Source organism: Oncorhynchus masou, chromosome 23 (assembly GCF_036934945.1).
Source record: "Oncorhynchus masou masou isolate Uvic2021 chromosome 23, UVic_Omas_1.1, whole genome shotgun sequence".
NCBI classification, from domain to species: Eukaryota; Metazoa; Chordata; class Actinopteri; order Salmoniformes; family Salmonidae; genus Oncorhynchus; species Oncorhynchus masou.
In genome coordinates this window covers 21,433,299-21,451,535 of record NC_088234.1, presented here as the reverse complement: position 1 = coordinate 21,451,535, position 18,237 = coordinate 21,433,299, and the positions used below count along the sequence as shown (strand labels likewise).

The 18,237-nt window shown below is 41.9% G+C and overlaps 1 pseudogene; it reads right to left on the bottom strand.

Moving 5' to 3' along the window:
• The window catches only part of LOC135510085 (dedicator of cytokinesis protein 11-like), a 99,781-nt pseudogene extending 83,425 nt beyond the window's left edge, over positions 1 to 16,356 (bottom strand).
• Positions 16,357 to 18,237: the final 1,881 nt, after the last annotated feature.

Sequence of the window (18,237 nt, the reverse complement as noted above, 5' to 3'; positions counted from 1 at the left end):
CACTCAATACATAAACTCTTTCCTACTGTGTCTCGCTTCTGGTCATTTCCATATCCTCAACGGACCAACTGCCAGTCCATATCCTCAACGGACCAACTGCCAGTCCATATCCTCAACGGACCAACTGCCAGTCCATATCCTCAACGGACCAACAGCCAGTCCATATCCTCAACGGACCAACAGCCAGTCCATATCCTCAACGGACCAACAGCCAGTCCATATCCTCAACGGACCAACAGCCAGTCCATGTCCTCAACGGACCAACAGCCAGTCCATGTCCTCAATGGACCAACAGCCAGTCTATGTCCTCAATGGATCAACAGCAATGTTTGCATTTTCAACATTTTACTGCAGCATACTGTAAATGATGGTGCATTGTGGGAAAATGTTGTCGGCGGGGAAATAATAGCTGTTTTTCGAATTGTACTGTAAATCCACCTCACAGAATACAGTACCGTATCATAACTTAGGTGCGCCAAAATCCTTTTGACCGTAGTGGGTGCATGGTATTGTGGTTTCTGGCTCGTTAACATATTTTGAGGCAGGGCCTTGTGAGAGGCTATATTTTGTTGTACCCATGAGGGAGAATGCTGTACCAACTGAACTCCTAGGTGGTTATATTGGCCCATCAATTTAAAATTAGGGACGTCAAACGTTCAGCCTGCTGCACAGACCGTATGGATGCTCAAGTCTAGAACACCTGGTTAAATTGTGCTTAGGAAAAACATTTATCTAAATAGTTAAACAAGTGAGAATTATTTTTTTGTTGCGTTTGCTGTATTTACTATCATCCTAAATTAAGACATTGAATTATTTTGCCATTTCTAATTCATGTATATTACACTACTTTCCATGACCACGTCGAATTGGGGGCGAAATCACACATCCTTTTGACCTCAGATTGGTGATGTTAGTATAAAAGCTGATCGTCAACACGATGACACAAGATCAATTGCTTAAAACAGACCAATATCTTTGGTTTTGTACTGTTGATTTTTGTCATACGCGCTGGGGTCGCAGGACTTAGAACGCAGCTATGCTTTTTCTTTCTCAAATGGCGCTGATAAATCGGGGGTGGTCTCGCTACAAAAGTTGCTGGCCACACAACAATACACTATCATTTAAATAGCAGCCAACAGTTGTCACTTTTGAAGTTAACAGAAAAAGTTGTTTGTTACCTTTTCCATGATGGCAGCCTCACAAAATCAATATCCAAAGTAAAGATGGAAGCCTTTTACGAGATCTCATCTAACCAACCATGAATAGGTTATTCCAAGTTTCCTTGTGGCCTTTGAATAGTGTTAGTTTAATCAGCACTACACCCCAATCATTTGCCCCCCGTTATCAAAAAAGTTTTGCGTTACAATTACCATGTTGGCGGACCACTTGCTACTCAAAATGCAAAACGAAATGTACAAAATTGAAATGTACAAAATTGAAATGTACAAAATTGTCCTCTAACTATTGATGTACACATTATTCCCAGATTCCATGTGGTTTTTGAGCGGTGTTAGTTTTTTAAAGGGCGTGCAACCCCACCTCCCTCCTCTCGCGCAATTGATTTCAATGTGATAATCGTTTAGTGATTGACAAAACAGTTTTGCGTTTCTTTGCTTTGGTGACCCCTGTATCAAAGTGCAACATTCCAAAATGTAGCCAACTGTCTTCTGCAGGTTGACCTCTATTCAGTGATGTAAAAAGACCTCCAGTTTCCATGTGGTTTTTGAGTTGTGGCAGTTTCAATGCTGTAATGTTTGTAATATGCTGTAAACCTGCTTGCACCAATCCCATGTAATTACAGTAAAATACTCCCCTCGACAAATTTATAGTAGCATTTACATTTTTACAACATAATACAGTCAACTTTACGGTATTGTACTGTGTCATTATACAGTACTTGCTTTGATACCATATTTATATAACAGTAGTTGTACTGCAATATGAAATACAGAATTGCACTTGCCACCAAGCTGCCTGTAAGCTACTGTCAAATTCACAGTAACCTCATTTATCTTCAATGTATCAAAAGCTAGTCTACGGAGTATCATCAACACATCTACTTCTTGCTTCCTGTCTTCCCCGTGGTCAGTCCTATGCTGTTTCTTTCTATCAGTGGCTTCGTTCTATTCCTGGTATAGAGCACCTTGGAAGCATGTTTCTAATGATGGCTTTCTATTGAAGACTTACCGTGGGAGCATGCGGAAATCACCAGCGGAGGCTTCGTATTTGTAGTTTATGACGTGCCAGTCCATGTTGTACGTCTTGATGCACTGCCCAACAGGTCAACATTAGAGTTCAACACCAGGGAAGCAGGTAAATCGAGAGTGACAGAAAGGTGATCTAACTTCAGGTTACGATATATCCTTGTCAAGTCTATAGGCATTTGTTGTGTACTAGGGTAGACTGAACGACTACCTCTTTGGCAAATAGCCTTTTGGCGTCGCTTTCTGCATTCTGGGGCACGGAGGGAACCACGGTCCTCATCTGACGAGACATGTGAGACTCCTAGAGAGAGCGAGAGGGAGAGAGAGCAAGAGAGAGAGAGAGAGATGATTGAGAACAGTCTCTTAGAATGGGGAAAGTCATGCTGCTTTATGATTTCTGAGCAGAACTACATGTTTGAATGTGTCCCAATAATCTGCATTTGAATGAGTCCCAATAATGTCTGTGAATGAGTTTGGTTAGACTGGATTGGACTACTGTAGTTTGTTCGCTTTGTTTTCAGCAATACATAAATAGGTTTTACAGGGGGAAGCAAGGCTGTGTGTTAGGACTTGAAGTAGTAATTTAAAGGGAAACATTATTTATAGAAATGGAAATCTATAAAAATTCCCACCTTGAGCCACTTCTTCCAGAATTTGCTGATGTTGCGGTTTTAAACTACTCACCGTTTCTGCAATTTTTCCTCATATTCATACTACAGGTTCCATTGCAGTAACAATTGTTTCCAAAACGCTATATCCACCAATTTTTCACATTTTTCCCCCCACCAGAAATAATTGCTTATGGGCACCTTAATGTGGGGTTAAAATATTACTGTTCTTAGATTTTGAATTCATAGATTTTGAATGTGTATGAAAATGTTTTTTTTTTGTGATATGTGGTTGTCTCTAGCTATCTAAAGATGAATGCACTAACTTTAACTCTGGATAAGTTCATCTAATAAATGTAAAAAATAAATCAAATGTAAATGTTTTATTTACATACAGAGCTCATATTACTGTGTTGAATAATAATACAATTAAATATTGATGTCACAAATGTATCATTTGTACATTTCTTTATAAAATTTAAGTAGTTATTTGCTAAATTTGATGGTGTAAAACCGAGCAATACTACTTTTCTCTCTGAGAGTGAAGTGGATACTCTATAAAGCAGATTTTTTTTTCTCTCTCTGAAATGAAACCATCAATTGATAGAGTTTAAACAAATACATATCTTGAACAACCCCATGCCATGATTAGATTGTGTTTTTTCCCCCCACTCTCTCATTATTTCTTTGAACCATAAAAGCTAATTTACCAACAGTTATGAAAATTGATATATAGCGTTTTGGAATAAAAGTCTTCAAATGTGGGTCTGGTATCCAGTGTTTCTAGAAGCATATTTGAAAGAGTGTGTCACTTGTATAAATGTTCTCTTAATAAAATATTTGTGGGAATTTTAACAAACAAAACAAGCAGTGTTTCTTCCCAGTGCTGCAACACCCTAATTAGCTCTACATGTGCCCTTTTCCGAGTGTGTGTGTGTGTACCGAGACGTCGTCGACAGGACACAGCAGGAGGTCTCGCTGAGGGTCACTGTGGATTTGGGCTTATCTCTGGAACACCACATTCTCATAGTCCAAAGGCTCAATTACCTTAGGCTGCTCCTGTAGGCGCACAGACAGATGTAGGATATTAATTTAATCACACTGTTGCAGGGGTAATTTCTAACTTGGAGAGTATTCAAAGTTAAAAAAGGCTTCTGAAGTTTGTAATTTGCATTTTTAAATTTCAGATGTGACTTTCTCTAACGGAAAATTAAATGAATTAGAATCCATATATCCAGTTGCTGCAGGATTATTTTCCTGCTGTAGCAAACTGGCTCAAATTAGGATCCTACATCTGTAGACAGTCAAGTTATCAAGAGACACAAAAGATAATGTACACACACCCTCACCCACTCCTTCACACATGGGAGAAACATTGAAATAAGCTGCTCCAGAAACAAATAGACAACTCAGAGAGTCAAAGACACAGAGGTTACCATACACATTCAGACAGACACAGAAACAGGTTACCGTAATACAGTACCAGTCAAAAGTTGACACACCTACTCATTCCAGGAATTTTCTTTATGTTTTACTATTTTCTACATTGTGGAATAATAGTAAACACATCACAATAACAAACATGGAAATATGTAGTAAGCAAAAAAAAAGTGTTAAACAAATCAAAATATATTTAATATTTGAGATTCTTCAAAGTTGCCACCCTTTGCCTTGACGAAAGCTTTGCACACGCTTGGCATTCTCTCAACCAGCTTCATGAGGTAGTCACCTGGAATGCATTTCAATTAACAGGTGTGCCTTCTTAATGCATTTGAGCCAAGCAGCAGTGTTGTGACAAGGTACGGGTGGTATACAGAAGATAGCCCTATTTGGTAAAAGACCAAGTCCATATTATGGTAAAAACTGATCAAATAAGCAAAGAGAAACAACATGTGAACTGTACATCCCATTACAAAAAATACCTTGTTCGTTAATCTCCTCACCTGTTAGTTTGTGGTGAACTATGTGGCCATTGAGGGCAGCAGTGTCAATCAGATTGAAAAATAACTTATATGTAACGCACAATGAGTGAATGTGTGTGGAGTCAGGCGCAGAGAGCAAAGGATGCGGAAAAAAACACGCTTTAATGTCCAAAAAAATCAACAGAAACAAAATAGTATATACCCAACACAGGCGTAACTATTAAAACAAATAGTACCCTTAGGTAAAATACCAGGATAGCGAAAAAACCCAACAAAAACACTAACACCTCTCACAAATACAGTAGAACAAGCCCGCACAAACAGAAGCGGGCTAAACAAACTTAAATAACCCCACCCTAACAACCAAACAAGGAACAGGTGAAACCAATTAGACAAAACCAAACAAACACAGAACAAAGTATCGGTGGCAGCTAGTAGACCGGCGACGACGACCGCCGAGCGCCACCTGAACCAGAAGGGGAGCCAACGCCGGTAATATTCGTGACATTATACCACTTGGTCTTTTTCTGAGCGCATTCCACAAAGCTGTTCATCATGTCCGCCTTATCCACTGCCCCCATTTTGAGGTTATAGTCAAACACTGGTTTGATCTGGTTTGATTTTTCTCTCTCCCGTCAGGTGGTCCCACCTTCCCTGTGGCCGACATGGTTGCTGTATGGACAGTGGAGAGGACATGGACGTCTCGCTTGCCACTTTACTGCCAGCTGTTGACCGTTCTCCTGGAACTCCACATCCCCTCTCTGCATCCAAATGCCGCCATCCTCTTCCTGTTCGACCTGACTGTGCCACAGGCCCCTGTGCTGTTGGAGAGCAGATGCTGAAAGAGTGAGGGACTGCTGTACCTATTGTCCACATACAAAGTGTGTCCCTTGCCGAGATGATGAGCCATCATGGTCATCACCACGGACCCGGGCACCCCAAGCCCCTCATAATATTGGATGTCAATGGTGGACCCTGTGTGAACTATAATGACCTGGACAAATCCTGTCTTCACGTCGCACATGAGAAAGAAATTGATCCCAAACCTGTGCCTTTTGGAGAGAATATATTGACGGAAGGCCAGCCTACCTTTCCATAACATCAGGGACTCATCAATGCATAGGTCCTTGTATGGCACAAAGACCTTACCAAATGCTGATGTCAGGCTGGTAAGAACATTTCTTATTTAGTATAACGGGTCATTTAGGTCGGCAGTAGCATTGTTGACTAAATGGAGGCATCGCAGCAGAACTAGGAAGCCGTCTTGGGAAAAGAGGGTGGCAAAGATGGGAGCTGCAAACATAGGATCTGTGCTCCAGTATTCTCTTAGGGAGTTCTTCTTTACTATCCCCATGAGAAGGACTGGCACCAGGAAGGTATACAGTTCACTAATTGTGGTTGTCACCCATTAAGCAAGTTTCCCCCTCCATCCTGGCTCTCTCTTCTCCTGTAGCTCCAAGGCATAGCATGTCTCCCACCAGCTCATCTGTCAGAAACAACTTGAAGCACTCTGCCTCAGATGGAAATGGCAAGGGGCACTCCAAAGTGGGACACATCAACGCAAACAGCAGGGCCATGAGGGGTGAAATGGCTGGCGGCCTTCCAGCGATCACAGAACTCCTGTACTTCATCCACTGTCGGTCTGCCTCCATCACCACCAACATCTTCAAAGGGACCCGGGATTTCGTCAGTGGACAAAGGGTCCTCAGATTCAGGGTTCTCAATGGTTACAAGGTTAGGGGGCAGCTCCTCACAGTCACGGTCAGATTCCTGACTTTCATACTCAGACTCATTGTCAGAATTTTATAAAATCTCCAGAATTTCCACATTTGTAAGTTGTCTCCTTTTGAAAGACATTCAGCTTAGCTCACTAGCTACATACATAAACAACACTGAATGGCCCAGAGTGGGAGTGTGATTTTACATGATTGACTGCCGGCACGCGCCACTTGTATCATTGAATCACTATCAGAAAATGTTTTGTGTGGTAATTATTTATATATTTACTGTTTTATTCACGTTTTCAAGTACAAAACATGCATTCCGATTTTTGCATAGACAGTAATGAACACATTGTGTGTAAAATACTTTCTTGAAGTATGTACTGATTATGATAAGCAAAGCTAATTCCAGCTATGTGTGGAGCCATGTTTGTTGACATACAATGCATTCTGGGTTTCAGACCTTCTGGAGGTGAATGGTGGGATGGGAACGATGGTAGACGACACACCCCATTTCAACATGCATACTATAAACAGACCAAACTCATCTGGTCTCCTCTCATTATCTTTGGTTTCTGTGAAAAAACAAACATGGCGGAGCGCTGAAATGACCCATCGTCGGATTACTTTTCATTTCTAGAACGTGTTTTACTCAATTATTTCGATCCATGGTGAGCTCTCCTGTGATGTGATTAATTATAAATAGTAATTGCTATTAGCTAATTCATCCAAAAATAAAACTGCTCACATTCTGTATAGAACTTTGTAAGGACTGTGTTCTTCGCAAAATGTTTCTGAAAAAAAGTGTGGCTGGCTCAAATGCTAATTGTTGCGTCAATTGAAAATGGGTGTTCTAAATAAGCGTTCTAACCAAGCGTTTTAATCACACCGGTTTGATTGTATGCTACAGGGACCACTGTAGAATGATCACACCCATGTGTTGGTACGTGGGAAAAGGTTAAGACATGAAGGTTAGTCAATACTGAAATTGTCAATCACTTTGAAAGTCTTTTCAAGTGCAGTCACAAAAACCATCAAGCGCTATGATGAAACTGGCTCTCATGAGGACCACCACAGGAAAGGAAGACCCAGAGTTACCTCCGCTGCAAATGATATGTTCATTAGAGTTAACTGCACCTCAGATTGCAGCCCAAATAAATGCATCTCAACATCAACTGTTCAGAGAAGACGGCGTGAATCAGGCCTTCATGGTCGAATTGCTGCAAAGAAACCACTATTAAAGGACACCAATAAGAAGAAGAGACTTACTTGGGCCAAGAAACACGAGCAATGGACATTAGACCAGTGGAAACTGTCCTTTGGTCTGATGAGTCCAAATTTGAGATTTTTGGTTCCACCCGCCGTGTCTTTGAGACGCAGAGTAGGTGAACGTATGATCTCCGCATGTGTTGTTCCCACCGTGAAGCATGGAGGAGGTGGTGTGATGGTGTGGGGTTGCTTTACTGTTTACACTGTCAATGATTGATTTAGAATTCAAGGCACACTTACACCGCCCCATCTGGTTTGCACTTAGTGGGACTATCATTTGTTTTTCAACAGGACAATGACCCAACACACCTCTATTTGACCAAGAAGGAGAGTGATGGAGTGCTGCATCAGATGACCTGGTCTCCACAATCACCCAACCTCAACCCAATTGAAATGGTTTGGGATGAGTTGGACCGCAGAGTGAATGTAAATTAGCCAACAAGTGTTCAGCATATGTGGAAACTCCTTCAAGACTGTTGGAAAAGCAATCCAGGTGAATCTGGTTGAGAAAATGCCAAGAGTGTGCAAAGCTGTCATCAAGGCAAAGGGTGGCTATTTTGAAGAATCTGAAATATAAAATAGATTTAGATTTCTTTAACACTTTTTGGTTCCATATGCTCGTTTTGATTTATTCACTATCATTCTGCAATGTAGAAAATAGTAAAAAATAAAGCGAAACCCTTGAATAAGTAGGTTTGTCTAAACTTTTGACTGGCGCTGTACATTCGGACAGACACAGAAACAGAGGCACAAACCCTCACCTGCCCATTCACACAAACAGCATTTGTATGTGTATTGGACCCCAGGAAGAGGGTGAGAGAGCTAGAGAGCGACAGTGAGCGGGAGAAAGAAAGAAGAGAGAGAGAGAGCGAGAGATGAGGGAAAAACAAATGACAAACAAAAGGAAAGAACAAATAAATATTAGGGTGAAGGCTGGACTGGAGGAGAGTTTAAAACATATCTTCTGTTACCACTGAACACAGGGCACAGTAATCTAGTTCAACAGAATGTCCTTTAGGGGTAATGTCCCACACTCTGGCCCCAGAGGTTGCAATGTTACATGGCCCCCTACAGAGGAGTCCTCTGCGGGAGGGTTAGGCACCGGACAGGGTTTGAAAAATGCCTTATAACCTTTTAACCTTTGAGTCTAAGTTCCTGGCTACTGTTTCTCGTTTGACTTTACGTTGCTTGCTGCAGTGAGTGACCCTTAGCAGCATGGCACAAGTTATAGCAGGAGTTGTAACTTCATCAGCCATTGAGGAGTGACTCAGTCTGACTTGTTACCAAGGCAACACAACCACAAAACAAAGATGGCGGCTCCACCTCCACCACATATCTGCCGTAAAGTCACTACATCCTGTTGAGAGTTTCATAGAAGTGGATGATTTCAAATCCTATATTCTGAGGAATTATCAGATAAAATAAACACTACAAAAACCCACTATACAAGAACTAAGACATGTGAGTCCGTCCGGGACAAAGCAACTCAGGCAAGGAGAAGCAACTAGGCAAAGCCAATCGTTAATTCTAACAATAGTGCAAGGCTCAGCAGAAGCTAGCGTAATAATGGACTGATAATGGTAATAGGTATATAGGATAAGCCCATTTTGAATAATATGTCATCATCTCTATGTTACAGTAATAAACTCCTGGGCCTCAGAGCAGTTTCATGCAGAGGCAGCCTGTGGCATGGAACTACCCATTCTGCAGTGGCTACTCGTCAGTGACCAAAGACATTGGGAGAACTTCAAGGGAGGGAAGGACTCAGCCAACGTGTACAGCTGTGTGTGTGTGTGTGTGTGTGTGTGTGTGTGTGTGTCCCACCTGGCACTCATTTATAATTCCATTAAAGGCAGCACAGCTGGAGCAGAGGGTCTTTGTACTTCTGTCGAGGGAGTTAGTGGAGAGGAGACCAACTAGGTCAACTACTTCCCTTTCAGCTGGTGCACAGTGATTCTCCCTCCTCCCCTCCCCCACTCATTTTTCTGTCACACACACGGTAAACAACATAGTAGACCGCATAGTAAACCATAGTAAACCACAGCCTGAGAGAGAGAGAGAAACACACAAAGGAACGAAGAAAGGGGTTAGGCAATCAATCTGGCGCTGGACACTCCAAACACCATCACCGTACATAAACCGTCACTACAACATGCCTCAGGGGTCTTTGGCTACAATGACAGTGAGAGAGAGAGAGTACTTTTCCAGGTGTCTGGAAAGTCAGAGGAGAAGTCAAACTCCAGCAGATGGGAGCTTTAGTACTGGTGTTTATTTGTTCACATAGACACACAGTCTTGTACAACTAACCTTGTGGGGGGACCCATCCAAAATACTGTTTTCCCTAACCTTAATACCTAACCTTAACCCTAAAACTAATGCTAGTTCCTAACCCTAATTGTAATCCTAACACTAATTCTAACCTTAACCCTAAACCCCCTAGAGATAGCATTTGACCTTGTGGGGACTAACAAAATGTCCCCAGTTGGTCAACTTTGTTTGTTTACAATTCTAGTCCCCACAAGTATAGTGAAACACGTCCACACACACACACACACACACACACACACACACAGATCAAGTCCCACTCACCTCACCTTTAGCGTCCTCATCAACCTCAACAGTTCCCCATCAATAGCGAACACAGATACTCCCCATGTCCCACATCCCTTGACCGGACTTCAATGTGTATATACAAACTAGTGCTGAGCGATCAGTGCTTTTTGATTTCGGTTTCAGAGTATTTGGGTTGAAGGCTGTAACAGCACAGAATAAAACAATTAATAAAGGTCCCATGATGGTAGTGACTGTCCATTACTGCTTATCACTTATTAACCATCATTTATTCACTTCAATAAAATATTTCAGTTGTTGTGTATATTACAATTGTTTTATTATTTCATTCCATCTCTATAGAGCTGCTACCTATGCTTGTCACGCCCTGATCTGTTTCACTTGTCCTCGTCTCTACCCCCCTCCAGGTGTCGCCCATCTCCCCATTCTCTCCTGGGTACTTATACCGGTGGTTTCTGTCTGTCTGTGCGTGCCAGTTTATTTTGTTTGTTCAAACCTATCAGCGGTCTCCCTTGCGCCTGTCTTTGCTATAGTCCAAGTTTTCGAGTTTCCTGGTTTTGACATTTCGCGCCAGCCCTGAGCCTACCTGCCATCTTGTACCTTTGCCTCTACTCTGGATTACCAACCTCTGCCTGACCTGACCCTGAGCCTGCTGTTCCGGTGCCTTACACCCTCTCTGGATTATTGACCCCTGCCTGACCTGACCCTGAGCCCGCTGTTCCGGTGCCTTACACCCTCTCTGGATTATTGACCCCTGCCTGACCTGACCCTGAGCCTGCTGTTCCGGTGCCTTACACCCTCTCTGGATTATTGACCCCTGCCTGACCTGACCCTGAGCCCGCTGTTCCGGTGCCTTACACCCTCTCTGGATTATTGACCCCTGCCTGACCTGACCCTGAGCCTGCTGTTCCGGTGCCTTACACCCTCTCTAGATTATTTGCCCCTGCCTGACCTGACCCTGAGCCTGCTGTTCCGGTGCCTTACACCCTCTCTGGATTATTGACCCCTGCCTGACCTGACCCTGAGCCTGCTGTTCCGGTGCCTTACACCCTCTCTGGATTATTGACCCCTGCCTGACCTGACCCTGAGCCCGCTGTTCCGGTGCCTTACACCCTCTCTGGATTATTGACCCCTGCCTGACCTGACCCTGAGCCTGCTGTTCCGGTGCCTTACACCCTCTCTAGATTATTTGCCCCTGCCTGACCTGACCCTGAGCCTGCTGTTCCGGTGCCTTACACCCTCTCTGGATTATTGACCCCTGCCTGACCTGACCCTGAGCCTGCTGTTCCGGTGCCTTACACCCTCTCTGGATTATTGACCCCTGCCTGACCTGACCCTGAGCCCGCTGTACCGGTGCCTTACACCCTCTCTGGATTATTGACCCCTGCCTGACCTGACCCTGAGCCTGCTGTTCCGGTGCCTTACACCCTCTCTAGATTATTTGCCCCTGCCTGACCTGACCCTGAGCCTGCTGTTCCGGTGCCTTACACCCTCTCTGGATTATTGACCCCTGCCTGACCTGACCCTGAGCCTGCTGTTCCGGTGCCTTACACCCTCTCTAGATTATTTGCCCCTGCCTGCCTGGACCTGTTTAAAGAATAAACGTTTGTTTCTTCAACACTGTCTGCACCTGGGTCACACCTTAAAACGTGATAATGCTGTCTGACAAATATCACTTGTAACAGTTCTTCAAAGTAAATAAGGAATAAGCCTGCTGAAAAGCAACTATCAATCTTAGATCATGTATTTTCAGGTAGAGATACCTCACGAAGCACTTCCCTCCCCATCGCACATTCTTCTCTCCGTCTCAGAAGGAACAAGTAGGTTCCACAATGGGATCAAGTTAATTGTAGACAATTAGCATGTTTTCTGCGTTCAACTGTAAAATATTGACCCGTTGGAAACTACAACTGCCCTACTACATTGCACAGTTCAGGCTTGATTTGACTAATCTCTAGAAACACTACGCACGAAAAGAAAAACTAAATGGAATTCAAATAACTGAACCGAGTTGGTCAATTAGTTAAAAAACGAGAAAAGAAATGACATTTTGGTTAATCGCTCAGCACGAAAACGCTCAGAGGTCGACCGATTATGATATTTCAACGCCGATACCGATTATTGGCGGACCAAAAAAGCCGATACCGATTATTGGCGGACCAAAAAAGCCGATACCGATTAATCGGCCGATTTAAAAAAATAATATATTTTTATTTGTAATAATGACAATTACAACAATACTAAATGAACACTTATTTTAACTTAATATAATACATCAATAAAATCAATAGCCTCAAATAAATAATGAATTTCAATTTGGTTTAAATAATGCAAAAACAAAGTGTTGGAGAAGAAAGTAAAAGTGCAATATGTGCCATGTAAGAAAGCTAACGTTTAAGTTCCTTGCTCAGAACATGAGAACATATGAAAGCTGGTGGTTCCTTTTAACATGAGTCTTCAATATTCCCAGGTAAGAAGTTTTAGGTTGTAGTTATTATAGGAAAAATATTTTACTATTTCCCTCTATACCATTTGTATTTCATTAATCTTTGACTATTGGATGTTCTTATAGACACGTTAGTATTGCCAGTGTAACAGTATAGCTTCCTGGGCTCGAACCAGGTACACAATGACAACAGCCACCCTCGAAGCAGCGTTACCCATGCAGAGCAAGGGAAATAACCACTCCAAGGCTCAGAGCGAGTGACGTTTGAAACGCTATTAGCGCACGCTAACTAGCTAGTCATTTCACTTCGGTTACACCAGCCTCATCTCGGGAGTTGATAGGCTTGAAGTCATAAACAGCGCAATGCTTGATGCACAACGAAGAGCTGCTGGCAAAACGCAAAGAAAGTGCTGTTTGAATGAATGTTTACGCGCCTGCTTCTACCTACCACCGCTCAGTTAGATACTTGTATGCTTGTATGCTCAGTCAGATTATACACAACGCAGGACACGCTAGATAATAGCTAGTAATATCATCAACCATTTGTAGTTAACTAGTGAATATGATTGATTGATTGTTTTTATAAGATAAGTTTAATGCTAGCTAGCAACTTACCTTGGCTTACTGCATTCGCGTAACAGGCAGTCTCCTTGTGGAGTGCAACAAGAGGCAGGTCGTTATAGCGTTGGTCTAGTTAACTGTAAGGTTGCAAGATTGGATCCCCCGAGCTGACAATGTGAAAATCTGTCGTTCTGCCCCTGAACGAGGCAGTTAACCCACCATTCCTAGGCCGTCATTGAAAATAAGAATGTGTTCTTAACTGACTTGCCTAGTGAAAGATTAAAAGGTGTACAAAATAAATAAATAAAAATCGGCCAAATCGGTGACCAAAAATACAGATTTCCAATTGTTATGAAAACTTGAAATTGGCCCTAATTAAATCGGCCATTCCGATTAATCGGTCGACCTCTAATAGATAGTCACCTTCAGAAAGTATTCGTACCCCTTGACTTATCCACATTTTGTTGTTGCCTGCACTTAAAATGGTTTAATTCACATTTTTTTCTCACCCATCTACACACAATGAAAACATGTTTTTAGGTATTTTTGCAAACGTATTGAAAATGAAATACAGACATATTCGAATTTACATAAGTATTCAACCCTGAGTCTATACTTTGTAGAAGCACCATTGGCAGCGACTACCGCTATGAATCTTTCCGGGTAAGTCCCTAAGAGCTTACCACACCTGGATTGTGCAACATTTGCCCATTATTCTTTTCTAAATTCTTCAAGCTCTGTCACATTGGTTGTTGATCATTGCTCGACAAACATGTTCAGGTCTTGCCATAGATTTTCAAGTAGATTTAAGTCAGAACTGTAACTCGGCACTCAGGAACATTCACTGTCTTCTTGGTAAGTGACTCCAGTGTAGATTTGACCCTGTATTTTAGGTTATTGTCCTGCTGAAAGGTGAATTCATCTCCCAGTGTCTGATGGAAAGCAGACTGAACCAGGTTTTCCTCTAGGATTGTCCCTGTGCTTAGCTCCATTCCATTTAGATCTACTATGTTTTATCCTGAAAAACTCCCCAGTCCTTAACAACTCCAAGCATAGCATGATGCAGCAACCAGTATGCTTGAAAATATAGTGGTACTCAGTAACGTGTTGTATTGGATTTGGCCCCAAACATAACTAACGCCTTGTATTCAAGACAAAAAGGGAATTGCTTTGCCATATTATTGTCAGAATAACTTTAGTGCCTTGTTGCAAACAGGATGCATTTTTAGAATATTTGTTATCATGTAAAGGCTTCCTTCTTTTCATGCTGTAAATTAGGTTCGTATTGTGGAGTAACTACAATGTTGTCAATCCATCCTCAGTTCTCTCCTATCACAGCCATTAAACTCTGTAACAAGCCATCATTGGCCTCATGGTGAAATCCTTGAGCAGTTTCCTTCCTCTCCGGCAAGTTAGGAAGGACGCCTGCATCTTTGTCGTGAATACACCATCCAAAGTGTAATTAATAACTTCACCATTCTCAAAGGGATGTTCAAGGCCTGCTTTTTTTTCTCATTTATTCTTTACTCATCTACCGTTTTGCGCGGAATTAGAAAACCTCTCTGGTCTTTGGGGTTGACGGTTTAAAATTATACTGTTACACAGGCAACATCAAATCTCATCACAAGGTTACTACGCCTGTTGTCTTCACTGCATCATTGTCATAAGACTTGACTGGAGATGTTTGTTAATAAAAAAAGGTCTGGGCAAAGGCAGGTTTTCAAAAGTCCACTGAATGTTGTCTTGGCATCGTCTTGGCTGGGTTTGTGTGTTGGTTGTGTCGCATATGAGAAAAAGAGACCTGGTGAATCAGATGACATCGACAGTGTGGGAGATTTTAGTGGAAAAATCCCATGATGGAAAAATCACGAGGTCATGAGGTCAGAGTCACCCCGAAAGGTCATGCATCTTTTGATGTCAGAGGAGAGAAATCTCTTGCAAAAACACTGACATCAGAAAGAAACACACACACACAGAGAGAACCCAAAGAAGCCCTCTGTGAATGATTAAATCTGAAGTGCTTCGTCAGTTTTATGTGCAATTTTTCTCAAGCCAATTCCCGGCATCATAGCAGGGTTTAAGCCAATACTACAAGCAGCCAACCAAACTACAAACCACAACCAATGATATAGCCTACAGCACTATTGTCCTTTCAACAAAGAAAGAGAAAAGGCTCTTGCAGTGACGGAACTGTTATTGTAGGTCTATCATCAAAGACCACCAGGATCAATAATCCTGTACATGTTTGGGGCATTGAACATATTAATTCCACCCACCCAGCATAGAAAGGAGCAGGATGGAAGAACAGGAAAAGGGATCTTGGGAAACCATGCAGTGTCGCTGGCCAACTCAGAATTGGCACTGCACATTCTACAAGCGCACAAAAGGCCCTGCAGCCAAGAGGCATGGAATACCATGTGTTCTCTCTTGTGCGCTACACACCATAGCCACAGAAAAAGGACACACACACACATACATACATACACACATTATCCTTTTTAAAATATGGTAATTTTCTGCCTAACGAAATGTATTAATTTCCAGATAATTACGACATCATACGCAAGTTTAAATTTCCACTTGTAATCAAATGTGACAAGCTCTGCTCAGTGGGTGACATATGGGGAATGATGAGACTCGCTGACACGCGTCTTCGATAAAACTGGAAACAATGTTGTCGTTCGGACATTCAAGTGACGTTGTAAACTAAAAGTATAACAAATGCTTTTCTGGATGAAACAGGACAGGACTCTGGCGCTAAGGTTCCGTAGTAAAGTGAGCGGGTTTGGACAGCAAGGTACCTTGGCTACTAGCTAACTGAAGATGAGATAATAAGCCACCATACTAACCACAATCACCGATGTCCTCACAGCCTCCGAGACACTTTGCCTGAGTTCCGCCGCCGTTCCAGGTTTACTCAACCTTTTGGTAAATTTCCGTACTTCCGACATATAGCTAACTTTCCCGTGAAAAGCACCACCTAAGTCCCGGTATAACTGACAGATGGGGCGGGTGGATCAGGTAGCGTTGTGAGGCGGGGCTGGTGAGAAATGGTCAACTACAAATTGCATGATAACCTGCACTAATATTCAGGATAAATCCACAGTTGAATTGGATTTTTTTGGATGGAAAAGTTTAGGTTATTATTGTAATACTATAATGGTATGTGATTGCCTCCTTTTCATTGGAGATTATCGTATTGGTATTTTTGGGTAGGTTGCAGGAGTAAAATCGTATTATTTATACACCAGCCCGGGCAGAGAAATGGAGAAAATCATCATCTGTTCATAGATTATATATGAGAGAATGTCGCTCTCTAGTGGACAAAGATGAGAACCACAGCAGTCATAAAGTTCAAATTCTGTAGGATTTAAACAATTTCTATTTTCTTTCTTTCAGACGCCGAATGATTACAAAACAGTTCAATTGATTTGCACTCATTACAACTAATAGTTAATAGTGTACATGTAGCCTATTTAATAATGCTATTTAATTACATTATTAAATGTAATTAAATTGAATTGCTCTCTAGTAATCAGATTAGATTCCAGAACACAAGGCCTGTTGTTCTGAGTGCTAAATTTGCCTGCTTCTGATTAGCCACATAAACCATTGAAGTCAAGGCAACCAATAGACAAACAGTTAGTTTCTGGATAACGACTACTGCCCATAGCACTATGTTGGAGTGGTACAGTATATTTTATTCTTTCAGATTGTGAGTTTGATCCACAGATGAGAATCCTGGTCCTCTCCATCATAAGAACTGGAGTTCTCCTCTGCTGTCTGACCATCATCTACCTCACCAGGAAATAGATAAAGCCAAGGACAGTGTCAATAGACTAGAGATGGGTTTTGGAGTAAAGTCAGAGATACTGTATCATCGCTATGCATTGCAAATTATGATTTATTGAGATAGCATTGTCGCTCGTATTGCATCTGAAAAGTATTAGCCTGCGACTTCTAATTCAATTGAGCATCATCATCCTTCCTTATGCTGTATGTCTTAATTGATTGAACTGCTCTCCTGAAATCCCTGTATACAGAATGTGCCATCTTTTTGCATTAATAATTATCTTCCTTCTCTTGTGTTCTGTACATACAGTATGTCTGTATGAATGTGTGTGCAGAGGGCTTCTGCAGACACAATCTACTGTTACCATGCTAAACCCACCCACGCAACATTCACTCAGTGAGCTGTTCACCAGTACCTGAACACTGGTCTACTGTGACATCAAGATGCTTTGCTTTGGACAGGTCTGGTTGACCTTTCCTTCACTATGTAGTTTCAGCAGGATGTCTATGTGGTCTCAGTGTGTTTTCTCTCATGCTTACATTGTTGAGCACGACCATAACAATTAGAAACACAGTCCACTTACATACTGCATGCTACATAGCCTCTATGTTATCGCATGGGCCAATTTCCCAGACACAGATTATGCCTAGTCCTGGACTAAAATGACATGTTCATTCTTGAACTGGAATATATTTTTTTACAGATTATAATATAATTTGTATTAATGTTTACAGCTAAGAGGCCTACCCTCCCAGGTCAACCTGGTCTCATAGACTAGACTTAACATAGTCATTGTAAATCCGTAACACTCAAATTAGTATGAAATGTAACGTTTGGTATGGTTACATAAGAAGGATACTTAAAACAAAAGTAGGGGGGTTGGTCGAGTTGGATGGGCAGGCGTATAACATGAACGTCTAGCGTTCCAAAGGTAGTGTTTTTGAATCTCATCACGGACAACTTTAACATTTTAGCAACTTAACCACCTCGCTAACGTTAGCGATAGTCACCCAGCTCCTTAGCTAACATTAGCCACAACAAATGGGAATTCGCAACATATCATACATTTAGCTAATCGTTTACTTATTGTACGACTTACAAATTACAATTTGTCTGATATGTTACAAATTGTAACATATCAT